Raw genomic sequence first — 22833 nt, 5'->3', positions numbered from 1 at the left:
CTTCGGCCCTCCCAGCCTGCGCCGATCCAGATACTTTATTTAAACCTGTTGCCTGTTTTCCAAGGATCTACTCCCTTCCACCACTACTCTCTGTCTCCTGTTGCCCAGCCAGTTCTTTATCCATCTAGCTAGTACACCCTGAAACCCATGCGACTTCACTTTTTCCACCAACCTGCCATGGGAAACTTTATCAAACGCCTTACTGAAGTCTATGTATATGACATCTACAGCCCTTCCCTCATCAATTAACTTTGTCACTTCCTCAAAGAATTCTATTAGGTTTGTAAGACATGACCTTCCCTGCACAAAACCATGCTGCCTATCACTGATAAGTCTATTTTCTTCCAAATGTGAATAGATCCTATCCCTCAGTATCTTCTCCAATAATTTGCCTACCACTGCGTCAAGCTCACAGGTCTATAATTCCCTGGATTATCCCTGCTACCCTTCTTAAACAAAGGGACAACATTAGCAATTCTCCAGCCCTCCGGGACCTCACCCGTGCTCAAGGATACTGCAAAGATATCTGTTAAGGCCCCAGCTATTTAATCCCTCGCTTCCCTCAGTAGCCTGGGATAGATCCCATCCAGTCCTGGGGACTTGTCCACCTTAGTGCCTTTTAGAATACCCAAAATCTCTCCCTTCCTTATGCCGACATGACCTAGAGTATTTAAACATCCATCACTAACCTCAATATCCGTCATGTCCCTCTCCTTGGTGAATACCGATGCAAAGTACTCATTAAGAATCTCACTCATTTCCTCTGAGTCCACGCATAAATTCCCTCTTTTGTCTTTGAGTGGGCCAATCCTTTCTCTATTTACCCTCTTTCTCCTTATATATGAATAAAAGGCTTTGGGATTTTCCTTAACCCTGTTAGCCAAAGATATTTCATGACCCCTTTAAGCCCTCTTTATTGCACGTTTGAGATTTGTCCTACTTTCCCGATATTCCTCCAAAGCTTCATCAGTTTTGAGTCGCCTCGATCTTATGTATTCTTCCTTTTTCATTTTAGCTAGTCTCATAATTCCACCCATCATCCATGGTTCCCTAATCTTGCCATTTCTATCCCTCATTTTCACAGGTACATGTCTGTCCTGCATTCTAATCAACCTTTCCTGAAAAGACTCCCACATTTCAAATATAGATTTACCCTTAAACAGCTGCTCCCAATCCACATTCCCTAGCTCCTGTCGAATTTTGTTATACTTGGCCTTTCCCCAATTTAGCACTCTTCCTTTAGGACCACTCTCGTCTTTGTCCATGAGTATTCTAAAACTTACAGAATTGTGATCGCTATTCCAAAAGTAATTACCAACTGAAACTTCAACCACCTGGCCGGGATCATTCCTCAATACCAGGTCCAGTATGGCCCCTTCCCGAGTTGGACTATTTACATACTGCTCTAAAAAATTCTCCTGGATGCTCCTTACAAATTATGTTCCATCTACGCCTCCAACACTACATGAGTCCCATTCAATGTTGGGGAAGTTAAAATCTCCCATCACAACCACCCTATTGCTCCTACATTGTTCTATAATTTGTCTACATCTTTGTACCTCTACTTCACGCTCGCTTTTGGGAGGCCTGTAGTAAAGTCCCAACAATGTTACTGCACCCTTCCTATTTCATAGCTCTATCCATATTGCCTCAGTGCTTGAATCCTCCATCGTGCCCTCCTTAATCACAGCTGTGATATCATCTCTGACGAGTAATGCAACTCCTCCACCCATTTTACCTCCCTCTCTATCCCTCCTGAAGCATCTATACCCTGGGATATTTAGTTGCCAATCATGCCCTTCCCTCAACCAAGTCTCAGTAATACCAATAACATCATATTTCCAGGTACTAATCCAAGCCTTAAGTTAATTTGCCTTACCTGCTACACTTCTCACATTAAAACAAATGCACCTCAGACCACCTGTCCCTTTGTGTTCATCATCTCTTCCCTGTCTACTCTTCCCGTTAGTCACATTGAGTTTATTATCTAGTACCTTACTGGCTTTAGTTGCTGCCTCTTTACTGACCTCTAACTTCCTAATCTGATTCCCATCCCCCTGCCACATTAGTTTAAAACCTCCCCAACAGTGTTATCAAAATCACCTCCTAGGACATTGGTTCCAGTCCTGCCCAGGTGTCGACCATCCGATTTGTAATGGTCCCACCACCCCCAGAACCGGTTCCAATGTCCCAAAAATCTAAACCCCTCCTTCCTGCACCATCTCTCAAGCAACGTATTCATTCTGACTATTCTTGAATTTCTACTCTGACTGTCTCGTGGCACTAGTAGCAATCCTGAGATTATTACCTTTGAGGTCCTACTTTTTAACGTATCTCCTAACTCCCTAAATTCTGATTGTAGGACCTCATCCCGTTTTTTACCTATATCGTTGGTGCCTATGTGCACCACGACAACTGGCTGTTAACCCTCCCCCTTCAGTATGTCCTGCAGCTCATCTGAGACATCCCTGACCCGTGCACCCGGGAGGCAACATTAAATTCGGGAGTCTCGTTTTCAACCACAGAAACGCCTGTCTACACCCTGACGATTGAATCCCCTATGACTATAGCCCTGCCAGTCTTTTTCCCACCCTTCTGTGCAGCAGAGCCAGCCACGGTGCCATGAGCCTGGCTACTAATGCCTTCCCCTGGTGAGTCACCTCCCCCAACAGTATCCAAAACGGTGTACCTGTTTTGGACGGAGATGACCTGTACTGCCTTTGTGCTCTTTCTCTGCCTTTTGGTCACCCATTCCCTGTCTCCTTCACCAATCCTAATCTGCGGTGTGATCAACTCACTGAACGTGCTATCCACGACCTCCTCAGCATCGCGGATGCTCCAAAGTGAGTCCATCCGCAGCTCCAGAGCTGTCATGCTGTCTACCAGGAGCTGCAGCTGGACACACTTCCCGCACATGAAGGAGTCAGAGGCATCGGCCGCGTCCCTGAACTCCCACATTGAGCACGAAGAGCATAACACGGGTCTGGGATCTCCTGGGAATTTGGTGAAAAAGAGAGAAATAAAAAGAGAGCAAGAGGACAATAATTTTATTATTATTCTTTTTCCACGGGATGCAGGTGCCATTGGTGAAGCCAACGTTTATTTTCCATTCCCAAATTCTCTTGGAGGTGGTGAGCCGCCTTCTTGAGCCGCCACAATCCATGTGGTGTAGGTACACCCAGAGTGCTGTTAAGGAGGGAGATCCAGGATTTTGACTCAGCCACAGTTTAGGAATGTCCAATGTATTTCCAAGTCAGGATGGTGAGTGGGTTGGAGGGGAACCTGCAGCTGATGAAGTTCCCAGGTATCTGCTGCCCTTTTCCTTGCACAGTAACAAGTCTTACTACACCAGTTAAAGTCCAACAGCTTTGTTTCAAATCACGAACTTTCAGAGCACTGCTCCTTCCTCAGGTGAATGAAGAGGTGGGTTACAGTAACATTTATATAGACAAAGTCAAAGATGCCAGTCAATGCTTAGAATGCGAGCATTTGCAGTTAATTAAGCCTTTATGGAGCCAGAGATAGGGGTAACCCCAGGTTAAAGAGGTGTGAATTGTCTCAAGCCAGGACAGTTGGTAGGAGTTCGCAAGCCCAGGCCAGATGTTGGGGGGTGAATGTAATGCGACATGAATTCAAGGTCCCGGTTGAGGCCGCACTCATGTGTGAGGAACTTGGTTATAAGTTTCTGCTCGGCGATTCTACATTGTCGTGCATCCTGAAGAACATTTACTTGAAGATCAGAGGCTGAATGCCCTCTGTCATAATATACACCAGTATATCATGGTGCAGACACACACACTGATGGACATACAGTAAGATCAATCAACATGCATAACACCGCAGCCAATCACCAGTTAGAGTACACTCACTATAAAGACAGAGGGCATCAGTTTTCCCGCTCATTCGGGATGCAGCCTCTCAGAAGTACAGAGCTTACAGATTACAGCACAGAACCTCACCGTGTGCTGAGTGATTAGACTGGTTAGGAGAGGCACAGGTCTTTAGTTAATCTAACATCGTGTTAACCCACAGTAAGAGTATGTTCAACAGTTTATAGTTTAATAAAATAGTGTTGTGCTATTTTAAGTGTTGGTGGCCTGTATGTGTTCCACGGATCCAGAGCACCCAACACATCACCCTCGACTGCTGAAGTATTTCCCGACTGGAAGGGAACATTCCTGGCTTGCGATGGTCATGTGATATCCGTTCATTTGTTGTTGCAGCGTCTGCACGGTCTCGCCAATGTACCACACTGTGGGACATCCTTTCTTGCAGCGTATTAGGTAGACAACATTGGCTGAGTCGCACGAGTATGTACCGCGTACCTGGTGGGTGGTGTTCTCACGTGTAATGGTGGTACCCATATCGACGATCAGGCACATCTTGCAGAGGTTGCCATGGCAGGGTTGTGTGGTGTTGTGGTTGCTGTTCTGAAGGCTGGGTAGTTTGCTGCAAACAATGGTTTCTTTGAGGTTGCGCGGTTGTTTGAAGGCAAGTCGTGGGGATGACCTTGGCAAGATGTTCATCTCCATCGATGACGTGTTGAAGGCTGCAAAGAAGATGTCGTAGTTTCTCCGCTCCGGGGAAGTACTGGACGATGAAGGGTACTCTGTCAGTGGTGTCCCGTGTTTGTCTTCTGAGGAGGTCGCTTCGGTTTTTTGCTGTGGCGCGTTGGAACTGTCGATCGATGAGTCGAGCGCCATATCCCGTTCGTACGAGGGCATCTTTCAGCATCTGTAGATGTCTGTTATGCTCCTCCTCGTCTGAGCAGATCCTGTGAATACGGAGGGCTTGTCCATAGGGTTTAGGGTGGAAGCTGGAGAAGTGGGGCATCGTGAGGTTATCTGTGGGCTTGCGGTAAAGCAAAATGCTGAGGTGACCGTCCTTGATAGAGATGAGTGTGTCCAAGAATGCAACAGAATTTGGAGAGTAGTCCATGGTGAGTCTGATGGTGGGATGGAACTTATTGATGTCATTGTGTAGTCGTTTCAGTGATTCTTCACCGTGGGTCCAAAGGAAAAATAAATCATCGATGTATCTGGTGTATGACGTTGGTAGAAGTTCCTGTGCGGTGAGGAGGTCTTGTTTAAACTTGTGCATGAAGGTGTTGGCATATTAAGGTGTGAATTTGGTCCCCATGACTGTTCCATGTGTCTGGATGAAGAACTTGTTGCCGAAGGTGAAGACGTTGTGATCTAGAATGAAGCGGATGAGTTGCAGAATTGCGTCTGGAGATTGGCAGTTGTCGGTGTTGAGGACTGAGGCTGTTGCAGCAATGCCGTCGTCATGGGGGATGCTGGTGTAGAGTGCCGAGACGTCCATTGTGACTAGGAATGTTCCTGGGTCAACTGGTTCATGGGTGCTCACACAGGGTCCCATTGTCTGAAACGATAGGATGACCTGGTGTGTTGGCCTTGTGTATTTTCGGGAGGCAGTAGAGATCTCCAATGCGGGGATTATGTGGGATGAGAGCACGTAGGGTGCTCTGAAGGTCTGGATCCAAGGACTTAATCAGTCTGTTGAGTTGGCGGATGTGTTCCTTAGTCGGATCTGCGGGTAACTGTTTGTAGTGTTCCTGGTTGTTGAGTTGTTGGTACACTTCTTTTCAGTAGTCCGTTCTGTTCAGTCTGACGGTGGCCCCTCCTTTGTCTGCTGGTTTGATGACGATGTTGCGGTTGGTCTTGAGAGCGCAGATGGCTTTGCGTTGAGCTTGGGTGATGTTCGGGGCTGTCTTGTGAATGCGACTGATGAATCTGGCATTAACACAACTCCTGACGGCGTGAGCATACATGTCGAGACTAGAGCAGCGGCCTTCCAGAGGGATCCAATTCGACTCTTTCCTCTTCGGTTGCTACATCGCAGATCTCTCGGTCTGCTGCTCTGGTTCATTGGTTGTCTCATTGGGTTCGCTGTCAGCCTCTTGTGGTCTGTGGGAGAATTCCCGGAGCCCTATTCGCCTGATGAATTCCTCCGTGTCTGCCGCGAGACTGATGGGGTCCATTTTGGTGGTGGTGCAGAAATTGAGCCCTCTGCTGAGGACTTGGATTTCGTCTGGTGGAAGGGTGTAGTCCGACAAGTTGACAAAAGATTTCCCTTTTCCTTGCAGGTAGCGGATGGGAAGGGCTCCCTGCTGGAGGGAGTGAATGTTTAAGGTGATGGATGGGGCGCCAATCAAGCAGGCTACTGTTTCCAGATGGTATCAAGCTCCTTGAGAATTAATGTAAAACTAAAACTGTAACTATCTAAAGCAGATTGAATATCACAGGAAAGTTCCATGCAAACAGCAACTACTTACTGCAAGTCTGACGGGTCAGAAATACGCTTGAAAAGTATTTCACTTATTTACCTTTCGGTAACTCTGACAGAATTAATCTTGGGCGTGAAGACCGCACGCTGCTTCTGAAACAAGTATTAGCAATTGAACACTTAGGAGAGAATAATCTCGTCTCAGGAACGGCGAGCAATAAACTGTCCTTTGAAGAAGTTCGAGCTAAGTCACCAAGACTTTCTTCCCACCTAATCTATGACACAGCTGGAGCTAAATTGATCCAAATTCCCAACACTTGCTGATGTTAATGAGTTTAGCAATCTGCTGACAGAAACTGCCTTAGTTTCCATCCTGGCAGCCTATTGATTCGAGATGAAGTGTCCTTGACTTCTGATAACTGTACAGAGAGAGAAATCGTACCCAACACAGCAAAAACAGTGCTCTAAATACTTAATCAAAAATCTCTATTGTGCAACTGCCTCAATGACAAACCCATGCTGACTTCTTTTTTGGAATCAATACTCTCAATCATGAGTAGGCGTTGCTGTTGCATTTGTTTTGAGCTGTGAGCATGTAGTGATGCTTCGCTCTGGAACAATACTGACATTCTGTTCATCTACCAGAGTCTGAGCCTCATTCCCTGTCTACACATTGCGAGTCAAATGATGTTGATTAGCTGAGCATTACTTTTGAACAGACATAAAATAGGGGGTTAAAAAAATTCAATGTCGGCGATCTGAAATCAAAAGCAGGAAATGCTTCAACATCTCCAGGAGCATAGAAATTTCCTTTCATTTGAACGCAGGTTTCTGCCACTGAGCGTACTTTTAATGGCTCAGATTCCGCGCTTGTAACGATGCCAGAACCGTCAAGAGTTCACAGTCATTAGTTTTGTGAGACTGCCAAAAAACCTCCAAAGTTCACAAATCCGTCCTAAATCATAGAAATGCAGAAGTTGCTTAACTGTCAGTGATTCCATGCTCTTCTGCATTGTGCGCTGTTGAACTCCTTGCAGACGGCAATCAATTAGAAATCACTGACTTGACGTGAACTTATGCTCCTTATGCCGTTAGTTCCACTGCGAATTTCTTGAAAAATCTGCACCCACCTTGTTGCATGAGCTGTGATTAGGGTTCTAACACCGTACAGCTTCCGTCATGATTAATGGACGTCCTCTCCAGTCCTGAAAACCTTCTATTTGTAGCTTTTCAAATTTCCAGTGTAAAATTACATCGCTTTTTAAATTAATTGCTTTTTATTATTCATTGATTTATTTATATTTGTCAAATGTTTCTGACATTTCAGCTTCAGATTAATCCCATGTGTATGACCCAATCATTAGCTACTCCGCTGTCAAAGTAAATAGAACCAAAATGCTAAAACCTGCTGCTTGCTACTGTAGTGATCTTTGTATATGTTAAAACATGATTAGTTAATGCGTAGTCAGTACTGTCAAATGATCAGTAGATGGCAACACTAACAGGAAATTTATAAGGAGTTTCCCGCTCTTTCTTCATGTTCGCGTGTGTGCATTGCAGCTAGAGGATTGGCGTTACCAGCTCAGAGTGAAGTGTATTATATTAATTGTTAATTTAATCTAATCTTAGTTAACTCGATTATGAGTCAAAGTATTAAATTGGATTGGATTGGATTTGTTTATTGTCACGTGTACCGAGGTACAGTGAAAAGTATTTTTCTGCAAGCAGCTCAACAGATCATTCAGTACATGGGAAGAAAAGGGAATTGAACAGAATTCAAGAAAATACATGAGAATACATAATAGGGCAACACAAGATATACAATGTAACTACATAAGCATTGGCATCGGATGAAGCATACAGGGTGTAGTGTTAATGAGGACAGTCCATAAAAGGGTCAAAGAACTCACAAGTATATTATTTTGTTACTCACTAAATAATTTGTCATCACCTGGAAGATTGTGACTGTTTCTCATCAATTTAAATACAACTCGGCAAGTCAAAGGAGTAATATATATATTACATCTCTGTAATATAACAGCTACCTCCTGCTTCGGTGTCTGTGAGAAGTCTTCGATATGATTGGACGCATAGGCTGCTAGGTGACACCATTGTTGCTAGGTGGGTTCTGTTGTTGAATCATAGAATTTACAGTGCAGAAGGAGGCCATTCGGCCCATCGAGTCTGCACTGGCCCTTGGAAAGAGCACCCCACACAAGCTCACGCCTCCTCCCTATCCCAGTAACCCCACCTAACTTTTTTTTTGGACTCTGTGGGCAATTTATCATGGACAATCCACCTAACCTGCACATCTTTGGATTATGGGAGGAAACCGGAGCACCCGGAGGAAACCCAGACAGACACGGGGAGAAAGTGCAAACTCCACACCAACAGTGACCCAAGCAGCGACTCGAATCTGTGAAACAACTGTGCTAACCACTGTGCTGCCATGCTGCCCCTAAATTGAGCACCAAATCCAACTTTTGTCTGTTTCCTTTTGATTTAAGAACTCCATTTGAACCATGCTTGATGCTGTAGCTTGCTGCCGATCTTTTGCAAAAGCATTGGGGGCTGGTTTAGCACAATGGGCTAAATAGCTGGCTTGTAATGCAGAACAAGGCAGCCACATGGGTTCAATTCCCGTGCCAGCCTCCCCAAACAGGTTCCGGAATGTGGCGACTAGGGGCTTTTCACAGCAACTTCACTGAGGCCTACTCGTGACAATAAGCGATTATTATTATATTACTCACGCTGGCTGTCAGAAACAAAATCAGAAACAAAATGCTGGAAATACGCAGCACAAATACTCCGAGAACCAGGGTTAGCATTCCAAGTCGATGATTTTTCAGTTTTGCGGAGATAGTAAATTGACACTTTACATCATTGTTTGCAAATGAAAGAGGACATTACCTAAGTTATGGCAACGGGAAAGATGTTGGGATCGTGAATAAGGGAAGAGAATAGATGAAGAAGAGGATCTAGAAAGGCTGGCTATGCTTATAGTCGATAAGTCACCAGTCTGGATTGATGAATCATAGGTTGCTGAGGGAAGTATGGCTAGAGATTCAACAGCGAATGGTCACAATATTCCAATTATTACGATGCCAAACCTGACCCCAACAGTGATGAGGCGACCAGTGGGAAACCCAATATTTTAGTTTGTTTTTGTGAGACCATGGGGAAAGAATACTTCACTCCAGAAGGGATAGCACGAAGAAATAGGGATCGTATTCTTCACACAATATATTGACATCACGCCCAAAAATAACTCACAATTACCGGCACAGTGATTAGCACTGCTGCCTCACAGCTCCAGGGACCCGGGTTCAATTCCGGCCTCGGGTGACTGTGTGGGGTTTATACTTTCTCCCCGTGTCTGCGTGGGTTTCCTCCGGGTGCTCCGGTTTCCTCCCACAGTCCAAGGATGTGCAGATTTGGTGGATTGGCCATGATAAATTACTCCTTTTGGTGTCCAAGGCTGTGCAGGTTGGATGAGGTTGCAGGGATAGGGTTAGGGGATCTCTCGCAGCGTCAGTGCAGACTCAATGGGCTGAATGGCCTTCATGTGCACTGCAGTGATTCTATGGATTAACAGTGAGGAAGATATTTTAGACTTCAAGAGGACATAGCAGGCAGGTGAAATGAGTATACACATGACAGTAAAAACTGCCAGGCGGTACATTTCAGGGGGCAGAATGAGGAGGCACAATGCAAACTAAATGTTACAGTTTTTAAAAGGAACAAAAGGTTGTTCAGGGTTGTTTTTGGACAAGGTGGCAGGATAGGTTAATGAAGCAGGTTAATGAAGCATTTGAGGCCATGGACTTTGCAAACGTATGAAGTAGAAGCAGGAATAGGCCACGACCCCTCGAGCCTTCTCCGCCATTCAATAAGATCATGGTTGGTCTGGTTGTAACCCTACATGCCTGCCTTCTCCCGATAACCTTTCACCTCCTTGCTTATCGAAAGCCCACCTAGCTCTGCCTTAAAAATATTCAAAGACTCTGCTTCCACTGCCTTTGGACAAAGATGTTTCCAGAGACTCACGACCCTCAGGGAGACTACATTACTCCTTATCTCTTAAATAGGCAACTCTTTTCTTAAAACAGTGACCCCCAAGTTCTAGATTCTCCCAAAAGAGGAAACATCTTCTCCACATCTATCCTGTTAATACCCCTCAGGATCTTACGCTTCAATCAAGTTGCCTCTTTATTAGTAAAGTAAAGGGAGTTTGAAGGGATTTATATTTGAATAGCTAAACATTAGAAATAACCTAATGGGATCTTCTCACCCTGCCGCTGACAATGAGATTCCACCTCCCCCCCCCCAACTCTTCCCACAAACCCCTCCCCTCCACCCATTTCCCTGGTCCCCACTGTGATGGTATGCAGAAAGCAAATTTGTACGTAATGTTATGCACAACCTCCGACCACTAGCTGGCAGTGTCAACCCACCACATGACCCTGTGGCTGGAAGTTGGGAGTAACTCATGCTGGAGGATAGACGTATTTTGCAGTAGTTCCACAACAGTTAATTAGTGCTAGTAGTTTATTATTTTATTTATCCTAGTTATCTGGGATAACTGGTTTAGCACAGTGGGCTAAATAGCTGGCTTGTAATGCAGAATAATGCCAGCAGCGCGGGTTCAATTCCCGTACCGGCCAGAATGTGGCGACAAGGGTCTTTTCACAGTAACTTAATTGAAGCCGACTTTTGACAATAAGCGATTATTATTATTATCTTATCGCGCAGTTGTTCTACGATACGTTAGCATTGTGGATAGCACAAATGCTTCACAGCTCCAGGGTCCCAGGTTCGATTCCGGCTTGGGTCACTGTCTGTGCGGAGTCTGCACATCCTCCCCATGTCTGCGTGGGTTTCCTCCGGGTGCTCTAGTTTCCTCCCACAGTCCAAAGATGTGCAGGTTAGGTGGATTGGCCATTCTAAATTGCCCTTAGTGTCCAAAATTGCCCTTAGTGTTGGGTGGGGTTACTGGGTTATGGGGATAGGGTGGAGGTGTTGACCTTGGGTAGGGTGCTCTTTCCAAGAGCCGGTGCAGACTCGATGGGCCGAATGGCCTCCTTCTGCACTGTAAATTCTATGAAAAAAATTCGATGACATGATTTAAACTAGATGTTCCGAAGTTCATCATTCACCCCGGCTAGTCTGCTGAACATGGCACACAGCGCCGGGGGTTCATTGTCGGTGGGACTAGAAAGCCATGCTGGTGAGAAAATCCCCCCTCCCCCCCATTCGTCCAGCCCCGGCTGGCAGACCGCCTTCATTCAGGATGTGAAGGTATTTCAGAGAAGAGATTTACTGATGGAACAGATTTTTACTGAACAGATTCCCGGGGCTGAGGGTTTAGTTGGGTGAATGGGCTGCAAAATCTGGAACTGCTTTCATCAGAGGAGAGAAGGCAGGGAGGATTGTGATAGGGTTATGTAAAATCTTGAAAGATTTATACAGTGAATGGAGATGGGTAGTATCCAGTAGTTAAAGGATTGATGACCAGAGGGCACAGGCTTCAGGCAAGAAAATAGGGGCTTTATGAGGAAAAACAAATGGTGTGTACCTGGAATGGACTGCTTGTTAGGACGATGAATAAAGATTGACTAGAATCCTTCAGAGGAGAATCAGATCAAGGAGAAAAAAGCAGCAGTGAAAGAATGGGGAGTGGGACTAATTGGGTTGATCATTGAACGAGCTAGCACAGGCTTGATGAGCTGAATGGCCTTCTTCTGTACTCTACCCTTGTGCAAGTCTCTGATTGCACAGACCAGGAGGAGCCCAGGTTGAATCCCTGGACTATGCTGAATTGGCTTTGGCGGCTGGAGTCCTTCCACCTCAGCGTAGCTGAGACAGGAAAGGGAAAAATAGCCTCGGGCACGGCTCCCAGTTCCTGGCGACACATGTTCCTCCTGGACATGGGCCAAATCAATCGATGATGCTCATTATCAAAATTCCTGTCTGAATCTCAGGAATCAGAGGGTTAACTGTGTCAATAGATCCGCATCTCAGCACAAAGTGGCACTCCTGAGTGGAGAGGGATTTATTCAGCAAAGCAATGGTTAAACAACGAGAATTTTAAAAAACGTGTGGGATCTACCAGCTGCGTGGCGCACGAAAAGCAACGCGGCCCGGCGAGTAGATCCCTCTTTCGAGATCTTCCCGGCTCACCACACCTCACGGAATCTGACGTGATCTCGCAATGTGAATCCCAGCCATTGTGGGCAGGACCAATTTACATATCTACATATTAGAATGGGTGAGGCTCACTCTAATATACGTTCCCGAGATCTAACCAAGGCGTGGGATCTCACACCCTCTCCTTGCGGGGGGGGGGGGGGGGGGGGAGCCCCATTCAGTGCCGGTCTCTGCAAAGGGGAACCAGATGGGATGTCACTCATTGAATGGAAGATAGAATCATAGAATCCCGACAGTGCAGAAGGAGACCATTCAGCCCATTGATTCTGCACCAGCCCTTCCCCTCGTCCCCCTATCCCCTATCCCCCTAAACCTGTACATCCCTTGACACGAAGGGGCAATTTACCATGGCCAATCCACCTAACCACATCTTTGGGCTGTGGGAGGAAATCGGAGTAAACCCGCGTGGGCACGAGGAGAACGTACAGTCTCCACACAGACATCACCCAAGGTTGGAATTGAACCCAGGTCCCTGGTGCTGTGAGGTGGCAATGCTAACCACTATGCCACCGTGCCGCGCCGGGGGGGGGGGGTTGTCTCAGGGAATCAGAGGTCACCAGGTTCTTGCCCTTTGGGCAGGGTGGCACACTGCCACTGCCAGCCTGGAACTCTGGAAGTGCCACCTGGATGCCAGCTTGGTACGTTCAAGATGCCCAGGTGGCACTGCCTAGATGCCAACCTGGCATCTTTTGCATGATGGAAATCGGGCCTGGGGGGGGGGTTGCTCTGCACAGCTGGGGGGTGGGGGGAGTGCTGAAGACCCCCTTATAGGGAAGTTGGGTCTTCAGAGGTTTGGGGGTCGCTTCGGGGAGGGGGGTGGTGGGACGAGAGATCGGTATTCCATTTTTAAATGGCGTCCTGAGCTCTCTCTGCTCTTCCAGCGAGTGGAGCTCTTCGGTACAGTAAACGGGACGAAGCGCGGACTCAGCCCGCATTCCCTCCTGAGGCCCTCAATCTACCTGAATAGCCGTTCGATAGCATAGTGTTTCTTGGCTCTCCGAGAGCTGGGAAACACCCAGTTAACAGTGCGCTATGGGACTCTGTTCCCATTTGGGTCGACTGTGCCCGGCAAAGGTGTGAACCTCTTGATGCTGCATTCAACATGAAGAAGGAGGACAAAGGCACTTGGGTTTCAGGTTGAAATTTTGTTTGATAAATATATCATCACATGAAGCATATTTATGTTCAACTTCCACATTTTTCAGAAGACGATGTTATCCCTGCTGAATTAGTACCCGCCAGGTAAAGGCTCTGGCCCTGCCCACCACGAGAATTGTTGCGGGCGTGACGGAGAATGTGACAGACCATTGACAGGTCCGATGACCTCAGGCTGGAATATCCCATCTTGGAGTGGGAGGGAGCAGATAATCCCCCTCCACATATTTAGCCACACCAGGAATTAATAATACTACTACTAATAATAATAATCTTTATTAGTGTCACAAGTAGGCTGACATTCACACTGCAATGAAGTTACTGTGAAAAGCCCCCAGTCGCCACATTCCGGCGCCTGTTCAGGTACACAGAGGGAGAATTCAGAATGTCTAATTCACCCAACAAGTCTTTCGGGACTTGTGGGAGGAAACCGGAGCACCCGGAGGAAACCCACGCAGACACGGGGAGAATGTGCAGACTCCGCACAGAGTCGAGGGGCTGGTTTAGCACAGGGCTAAATCGCTGGCTTTGAAAGCAGACCAAAGCAGGCCAGCAGCACGGTTCAATTCCCATACCAGCCTCCCCCAACAGGCGCCGGAATATGGTGACTAGGGGCTTTTCACAGTAACTTCATTTGAAGCCTCCTCGTGACAATAAGCGATTTTCATTCCATTCATTTTTCAGAAAGTGACCCAAGTCGGGTGTCGAACTGGAGACCCTGGCGCTGCAAAGCTACAGTGCTAACCACTGTGCTGCCATGCCACCCAGAATGCCTTGCTTTATGAGAAGAACTGAGCGACCTTCAAAGTTCAACCTTGATCACTTAAATTGGATTTCCTGCACCAGTATTTTGGTAACGTAGTATTCAATTCCTGGTTCATTGCCCAATCATGAAGAGAAGTTCAGCAATATCAATTAAATAATCAAGCTACCAACAATGTTAGAAGAAAAACATGCTTGAAAATGTTCAAAACACACGCTAGCCTTGGCTCAGTTTTGGTTGCACTCTCACCTCTGAGAGACATGAACACATACATAATCAAGGTTAACACTGCAGTGCCTTACTGAGCGAGTGCTGCACCATTGGAGGTTATTAGTGAGAGACTAAACCAAGGCTTTGCCTTCCTCTCAGGTAGATGTGCATGACCCTGTAGCGCTATTTCAGAAAAGAGCAGGGTAGTTCCCCTTGACATCTTGGCCAATATTAATCCCTCAGTCAACAAACTGATCATTATCCCAGTGCTGTTTTTGGGAGCTTGCTGTGCATAAATTTCCTGCTCTGCTATCAATATTGTGAGAGTAACAACACTTCAAAAGCACTCCTGTGGCTGGAAAGTGGTTTGCAATATACCGAGGTCATGAAAAATGGCATATAAATCTTTTTTCGTGTGTTGAAGTGGTGTTCGGAACTTCAGCTTCCAACATACAATGGCAGAATGGTGTGTTTCACTCCATATGTTTTGAATGGCAATCCACATTGATTTTGTGGCTGCGCTACATCCCATTGACGAGCCTCGTGAAGGCCCAAGGTTAACAGTGAAAGTTAGCACAAAAGGAGAAATCCAAGATAAATCCAGTTCCGATGAAAGGTCATCAACGTGAAAACGTGAACTCTTTCTCTCTCCACAGATGCGTTCAGATCCCACTGTGCATTCCCAGCATTTTCGTTCCCCCACCCCACCCCCAGGTTTCCAGAATCTGCACTGTTTGGCTTTTGTGTTAATTTCTAGCCTCAGTAACGCAGATGGACGACTGAAACTTCGGCCCTTCTGCCGTTTAGTGAATTCTTGCTCGTTGCTATTTTGTCCTCCTTTGCTTCCCCATGGATTTTCCGACTCTTTCTAAAGTTTCAATCAGCTGGTCAATGCTACAGGAAAGGATTATCTTCCAACAACTTTTAAAGAGGTTTACACAATGATGTGCCATCAATTAACACAAGGCGAATAGTGAACAAAACTGAGGCTTTAATAAGCTAAACAGAAAGCCAATTGGCCACTGATCCCGAACTGAGGCAGGGCCAGGGGTCAGCCACCTTTATACTGAGCCTGAGGGGAGGCGGAGCCATCAGGCATAGTTTACCACAATACATGTAGTACAGTAACAGTTTACCACAATATATATAATACACTAATAGTGATTACCACATTCACCCCCTGTTAAAAAAAAAGAGTCCAGCAGGGGTGAAGTGGACTTAAAGGTTGTGTCTGTCGGGGGCTTTGACCTTCCGCTGTGATCGCCTCAGTCCCGGCTGTGGTGTGGGCACCGATGTCGAGACCTGCGCGTCCGGGAGCGTGTTGTCTTCTTCTTCGCCCAGTCGTTGAGACAGTCGGGGGGGGAGGGGGGGGGGGGGGGGGGGGGGGGGGGGATGTAGGGGCAGGGGTCGTGGTGATGGTCGCCTGTGGGCCTGCGGGTGCCAAATCTCGATGTAGCCGGGTAGTGGTGGAGGGAGACAGTGTAGGGTCAGGAATGATGGAGATGGTCACTGAGGAACCTGCAGGTGCCAAATCCCGGAGGGAGACTGTGTCCTGCCGCCCGTCATGATGTGCCACGTAGGCATATTGTGGATTGGCATGGAGGAGCAGGACCTTCTCGACGAGGGGAACCAATTCATGACTCCTTGTGTGCTTCCGGAGGAGGAGGGGTCCTGGGACTGTCAGCCAGGACGGGAGCGAGACCCCTGAGCTGGACTTCCTAGGGAAGGCAAACATACGTTTGTGAGGGGTTTCATTGGTGGCAGTGCGCAGGAGCGACTGGATGGAGTGGAGCGCATCAGGAAGGACCTCCTGCCAGCGGGAGACTGGGAGACTTCTAGACCATAGGGCCAGAATGATGGGCTTCCAGAACGTGGCGTTCTCCTTCTCCACCTGTCCGTTTCCCCGGGAGTTGTAGCTGGTCGTCCTGCTTGAGGCAATGCTGTTGCTAAGCAGGAACTGACGCAACTCGTCGCTCATGAAGGAGGAACCCCGATTGCTTTGGATGTAGGTAGGGAAACAGAACAAGGTGAAGAGACTGTGCAGGGCCTTGATGACAGTGACAAAAGTCATGTCAGGTGAATCATGAGTACTCGTCAACAACGTTTAGGAAGTACATGTTACGGTCAGTGGGGGGGAGGGGCCCTTTGATGTCGATGCTGAGGCGCTCAAAGGGGCGGGAGACCTTTACCAGGTGTGCTCTGTCTGGCCGATAGAAGTGTGGTTTGCACTCCGCGCAGACCTGGCAGTCCCTGGTCATTGTCCTGACCTCCTCGATGGAGTAAGGCAGGTTGCGAGCCTTGATAACATTTTTAAAATGGGTGACCCCCGGGTGACAGAGGTCATTGTGGAGGGCCCGTAGTCGGTCTACTTGTGCACTGGCACATGTACCGCGGGATAGAGCATCTGGGGGCTCATTGAGCTTCCCAGGTCGGTACAAGATATCTTAGTTGTAGGTGGAGAGGTCAATCCTCCCACCTCAGAATCTTGTCGTTCTTCATTTTGCCCCGCTGTGTATTATTAAACAGGAAGGCATCGGACTGTTGGTCAGTGAGGAGAGTGAATCGCCTGCCGGCCAGGTAATGCCTCCAATGTTGCACAGCTTCTACAACGGCTTGGGCTTCCTTTTCAACGGAGGAGTGTCAAATTCCGGAGGCATGGAGGGTACGGGAGAAGAAAGCCGCGGGCCTGCCCGCCTGGTTGAAGGTAGCAGCCAGGGCAAAGTGCGACGCATCGCTCTCCACCTGGAACGGAATGGACTCGTCCACAGCGTGCATCGCGGCTTTGGCAATATCTGCCTTGATGCGGTTGAAGGCCAGATGGGCTTCAGGCATTAGGGGAAAAATGGTGGATTTAATGAGCGGACGGGCCTTGTCCTCATAATTGGGGACCCACTGAGCATAATAAGTGAAGAACCCCAGGCATTTCTTCAGGGCCTTGGGGCAGTGGGGGAGGGGAAGTTGTAGGAGGGGGCACATGCAGTCGGGGTCGGGCCCTGGGACCCCGTATTACACAACCTAGCCAAGGATAGCTAGGCGGGTTGTGCGGAAAACACATTTCTCCTTATATGTGAAGTTAAGGAGCTTAGCGGTGTGGAGGAAATGCCAGAGGTTTGCGTCATGGTCCTGCTGTTCAAGGCCGCAGGTGGTGACATTATCTAGGTACGGGAATGTGGCCCGCAGCCCGTACTGGTCAACCATTCGGTCCATTTCTCGCTGGAAGACCGAGACCCCATTGGTGACACGGAAGGGAACCCTGAGGAAGTGATAGAGGCGGCCATCTGCCTCGAAGGCAGTGTATTGGCGGTCCTCCGGGCGGATAGGGAGCTGGTGGTACGTGGACGTCAAGTCAACTGTGGAGAAGACTCGATACTGTGCAATCTGAGTGACCATGTCAGATATGCGGGGGAGGGGTAACACATCGAGCTGCGTGTACCGGTTGATCGTTTGACTGTAGTCGATGACCATCCGGTGGTTCTCCCCAATCTTGACGACCACCACTTGGGCTCTCCAGGGGCTGGTACTGGTCTCAATGATCCCTTCACCGCGGGAGTCGCTGGACCTCCGACCTGATAAAGGCCCCGACCCGGGCACTGTATCGTCTGCTCCTAGTGGCGATGGGTTCACAGTCCGGGCTGAGGTTAGCGAAGAGCAAAGGTGGGGTGACCTTAAGGGTCCCGAGGCTACAGACGGTGAGGGGGGGCAGGGGCCCACCGAACTTTAAGGTAAGGTTTTGGAGGTGGCACTGAAAGTCAAGCCCCAGTAATAGCGCAGTGCAGAGATGGGGGAGGGCGTAGAGCTGAAAGTTAATGCACTCTACGCCTTGTACCGAAAGGGGTGCGGCACAGTGCCCCCGGATTTCTACGGAATGTGACCCGGAAGCCAGGGAGATTTTCCGGGTCTCAGGTAAAATTGGGAGGGAGCAGCGCCTTCCCGTATCTGGTTGGATAAAGCTGTCTGTGCTCTTGGAGTCGGAGAGGCAGGCCGTCACGTGCCCGTTGATCCGGACAGTCATGGTGGATTTTGTGAGATGATGAGGTCGAGACTGGTCGAGCGTGATGAAGGCGAGCTTCGGAAGGTGGGTGAGCAGGGGTCCCGGGAGGCGGCGGAGTGGTTCCAAAATGGCAGCCCCCAAGGGTCGCGCGTGGCGGGTTGAATCAAAGATGGCGGCGAAGATGGCGGTGCCCACGGGTCGCACATGGCGGGTGGCACGGCAGATGGGGGCGGTCCTGACAGACAACAGGCAGCGCTGCTGGGCCTAGGAACTTTAGGGACAGATTGGGCCTGGCAGACTTTGGCGAAGTGGCCCTTCCTCCCACACCCGTTGCAAATCGCGTTCCGTGCAGGGCATCGCTGTCTGGGGTGCTGACCTTGGCCGCAAAAGTAACATTTCGGGCTTCCGGAGTTGGCGGGCTGCTGTGAGGCACAGGTTTGCGCCGCACTCGAGTCAGGTGATGGCGGTGCCCATGACATCCACGAGGGTGCCGTGTGGTCAGAGGTGTAGGCCTCCATGTTCCGGAAAGCCACTTCCAGTGAAATTGAGAGCAGCACTGTCTCTGGGAGGCCGAGTGTATCCCCTTCTAGCAAGGGCTGGCGGATGTAATTGGATTTAATGCCCGCGACATAGGCATCAGCCTGATGATCACCCTGATCAGCAACTCCGTGTGTTGGGCAGCCGATACCGCCTGGCAAGCACAGTTCCGGGCCAGTACCCACAAGGCACGCAGGAATTCGTCTTGTGATTCTCCGGGGCGTTGTCGCCTCGTGGCAAGGAGGTGCCTGGCGTACACCTCATTTACTGCCTTTATGTACTGTCCCTTCAGCAGCATTATCGCCTCCGTATACGAGGGGGCGTCTCTAATAAGAAGGAAAACTTGCAGGCTTACCCGTGCGATGAGCATTTGAAGCTTTTGGAGGTTGGTGACGTCGTTGGTGGAGGATCTGAGGTAAGCTTCGAAACAGCTTAGCCAGTGCTTGAATGTCACAGTGGCGTCGGCTGCTTGTGGGTCCAGCTCCAGGCGATCAGGCTTGAGTGATGACTTCATCTTAAAAGTTTAGCTTATTAAATTGATGTGCCATCAATTAACATAAGACGAGTAGTAAACAAAACTGTGGCTTTAATAAGCTAAACAGAAAGCCTCTTGGCCACTGATCCCGAACTGGGGCCGGGCCGGAGATCAGCCACCTTTATACCAAGCCCGAGGGGAGGCAGAGCCAACAGGCAGTGGTTTACCATAATACATGTAGTACAGTAACAGTTTACCACAATACATATAATACACAAACAGTGGTTTACCACTTAGAAATCCTCTATTCAGTTGCTCAGACATGTCTTGTGGCAAAGGGGTCAAGAAGCAACATTGACTGCATTTTTATAACCTTTTCAAATTGTGTAGGGGGGGGGAAACTGAAGTGACATCACAGTAAAGCTGTGACCTGATTGGCTGGTTGGGAATCTGTTAAATTTGAAAAAAAATATATATATTGCAATACAAATCTAATTGATTAACTAGATAGTGGAGTAACTAAACCTGAGGGCAGTGATCGGTATTTAGTATTTAATTTTTACAGTAAAAATCATCTAGCGTCAGGGCCATACAGTTAATCGTAACTCAATCTAACAATAATTCCAGTGTTTATTTTAAATTAATTAATTAGTGCTTAAATGTCACTCAGCGGGGTGCAGTGCTCCAACTGTGAGATGTGGCAGATCTGTGATGCTTCCAGCGTTCCGGTCAACTACATCTGCAGCAATTGTAACTAATGGCAGCTCCTCACAGACAGTGTGGTTCGGTTGGAGCAGCAGTTGGATGCACTTAGGAGCATGCAGGTGGCAGAAAGCGTCATAGATAGCAATTATATAAATGCGGTCACACCCAAGGTGCAGGCAGAGAGATGGGTGACCACCAGAAAGGGCAGGCAGTCAGTGCAGGAATCCCCTGTGGTTGACCCCTCTCGAACAGGTATACCCCTTTGGATACTGTTGGGGGGAATAGCCTATCAGGAGAAAACAGCAGCAGCCAGAGCAGTGGCACCATGGCTGGCTCTGATGTTCAGCAGGGAGGGTCAAAGCGCAGAAGAGCGATAGTCATAGGGGACTCTATAGTCAGAGGCACAGATAGGCGCTTCTGTGGATGTGAAAGAGACTCCAGGATGGTATGTTGTCTCCCTGATTCCAGGGTCCAGGATGTCTCAGAAAAGGTAGCGGACATCCTGAACGGGGAGGGCAAACAGGCAGAGGTTGTTGTGCATATTGGTACTAACGACATTGGCAGGAAGGGGCATGGGGTCCTGCAGCAGGCATTCAGGGAGCTAGGCAGAAAGTTAAAAAACAGGACCTTGAGGGTTGTAATCTTGGGATTACTCCCTGTGCCAGTGAGGCTAGAAATAGGAAGATAGAGCAGCTAAACTCGTGGCTAAATAGCTGGTGTAGGAGGGAAGGTTTCCGTTATCTGGACCACTGGGAGCTCTTCCGGGGCAGGTCTGACCTGTATAAGAAGGACAGGTTGCATCTAAACTGGAGAGGCATAAATATCCTGGCCGCACGGTTTGTTTGTGACACACGGGAGGGTTTAAACTAGTCTGGCAGGGGGGTGGGTACCGGAGCAATAGGTCAGAAGGTGAAAACATTGAGGGAGAACCAGGGAATTGGGCCAGTATGGCTCTGAGGAAGAGCAGACAGGGCGATGTTGCTGAAAACAGCGGGTCTGGTGGCCTGAAGTGCATATGTTTTAATGCAAGAAGTATAACGGGTAAGGCAGATGAACTTAGAACTTGGATTTGTACTTGGAACTATGATGTTGTTGCCCTTCCCCCTGGTTGAGGGAAGGACAGGATTGGCAGCTAAATGTTCCAGGATGTAGATGTTTCAGGTGGGATAGAGGAGGATTTAAAAGGGGTGGCGGAGTTGCGCTACTGGTTAGGGAGAATATCACAGCTGTACTACGGAAGGACACCTCAGAAGGCAGCGAGGCTATATGGGTAGAGATCAGGAGATAGAGGAGCAGATAGGTAGACAGATTTTGGAAAGGAGTAAAAGCAACAGGGTTGTTATGATGGGAGACTCTAACTTGCCCAATATTGACTGGGACTCACTTAGTGCTAGGGGCTTGGATGGGGGCAGAGTTTGTAAGGAGCATCCAGGGGGGCTTCTTAAAACAATATGTAGATAGTCCAACTAGAGAAGGGACTGTACTGGACCTGGTGTTGGAGAATGAGCCCCGCCAGGTAGTAGAAGTTTCAGTAGGGGAGCATTTCGGGAACAGTGACCACAATTCAGTAAGTTTTAAAGTGCTGGTGGACAAGGATAAGAGTGGTCCGAGGGTGAATGTGCTAAATTGGGGAAGGCTAATTATAACAAAATTAGGCGGTATCTGAAGAACCTAGATTGGGGGCGGATGTTTGAGGGTAAATCAACATCTGACATGTGGGAGGCTTTCAAATATCAGTTGAAGGGTTGGTCCCCTGAAGGGCAGGGGAGGGAATCTATGTGTGGAGCCAGAGGAAGTGGGAGAGGTACTAAATGAATACTTTACATCAGTATTCACCAAAGATAAGAAATTGGTGGATGTTGAGTCTGGAGAAGGGTGTGTAGATAGGCTAGGTCACATTGAGATCCAAAAAGAGAGGTGTTGGGAGTCTTGAAAAATATTAAGGTAGATAAGTCCCCAGGGCCTGATGAGACCTACCCCAGAATACTGAAGGAGGCAAGAGAGGAGATTGCTGAGGCCTTGACAGAAATCTTCGGATCCTCACTGACTTCAGGTGATGTCCCGGAGGACTGGTGAATAACCAATGTTGTTTGTTTGTTTAAAAAGGGTAGCAAGGATAATCCAGGGAACTACAGGCCTTACGTCAGTGGTAGGGAAATTACTGGACGAAATTCTTTGATATAGGATCTGCGCCCATTTGTAAGCAAATGGACGTATTAGTGAGAGGCAGCACGGTTTTGTGAAGGGGAGGTCGTGTCTCACTAACTTGATAGAGTTTTTCGAAGAGGTCACAAAGATGATTGATGCAGGTAGGGCAGTGGATGTTGTCTATATAGACTTCAGTAAGGCCTTTGACAAGGTCCCTCATGGCAGGCTGGTACAAAAGGTGAAGTCACACAGGATCAGAGATGAGCTGGCAAGATGGATACAGAACTGGCTAGATCATAGAAGGCAGAGAGTAGCAATGGAAGGGTGCTTTTCTGATTGGAGGGCTGTGACTAGTGGTGTTCCGCAGGGATCAGTGCTGGGACCTTTGCTGTTCGT

This window comes from Scyliorhinus canicula, chromosome 4 (genome assembly GCF_902713615.1).
Source record: "Scyliorhinus canicula chromosome 4, sScyCan1.1, whole genome shotgun sequence".
Taxonomy (NCBI): Eukaryota; Metazoa; Chordata; class Chondrichthyes; order Carcharhiniformes; family Scyliorhinidae; genus Scyliorhinus; species Scyliorhinus canicula.
This window is presented reverse-complemented; position numbering follows the sequence as displayed.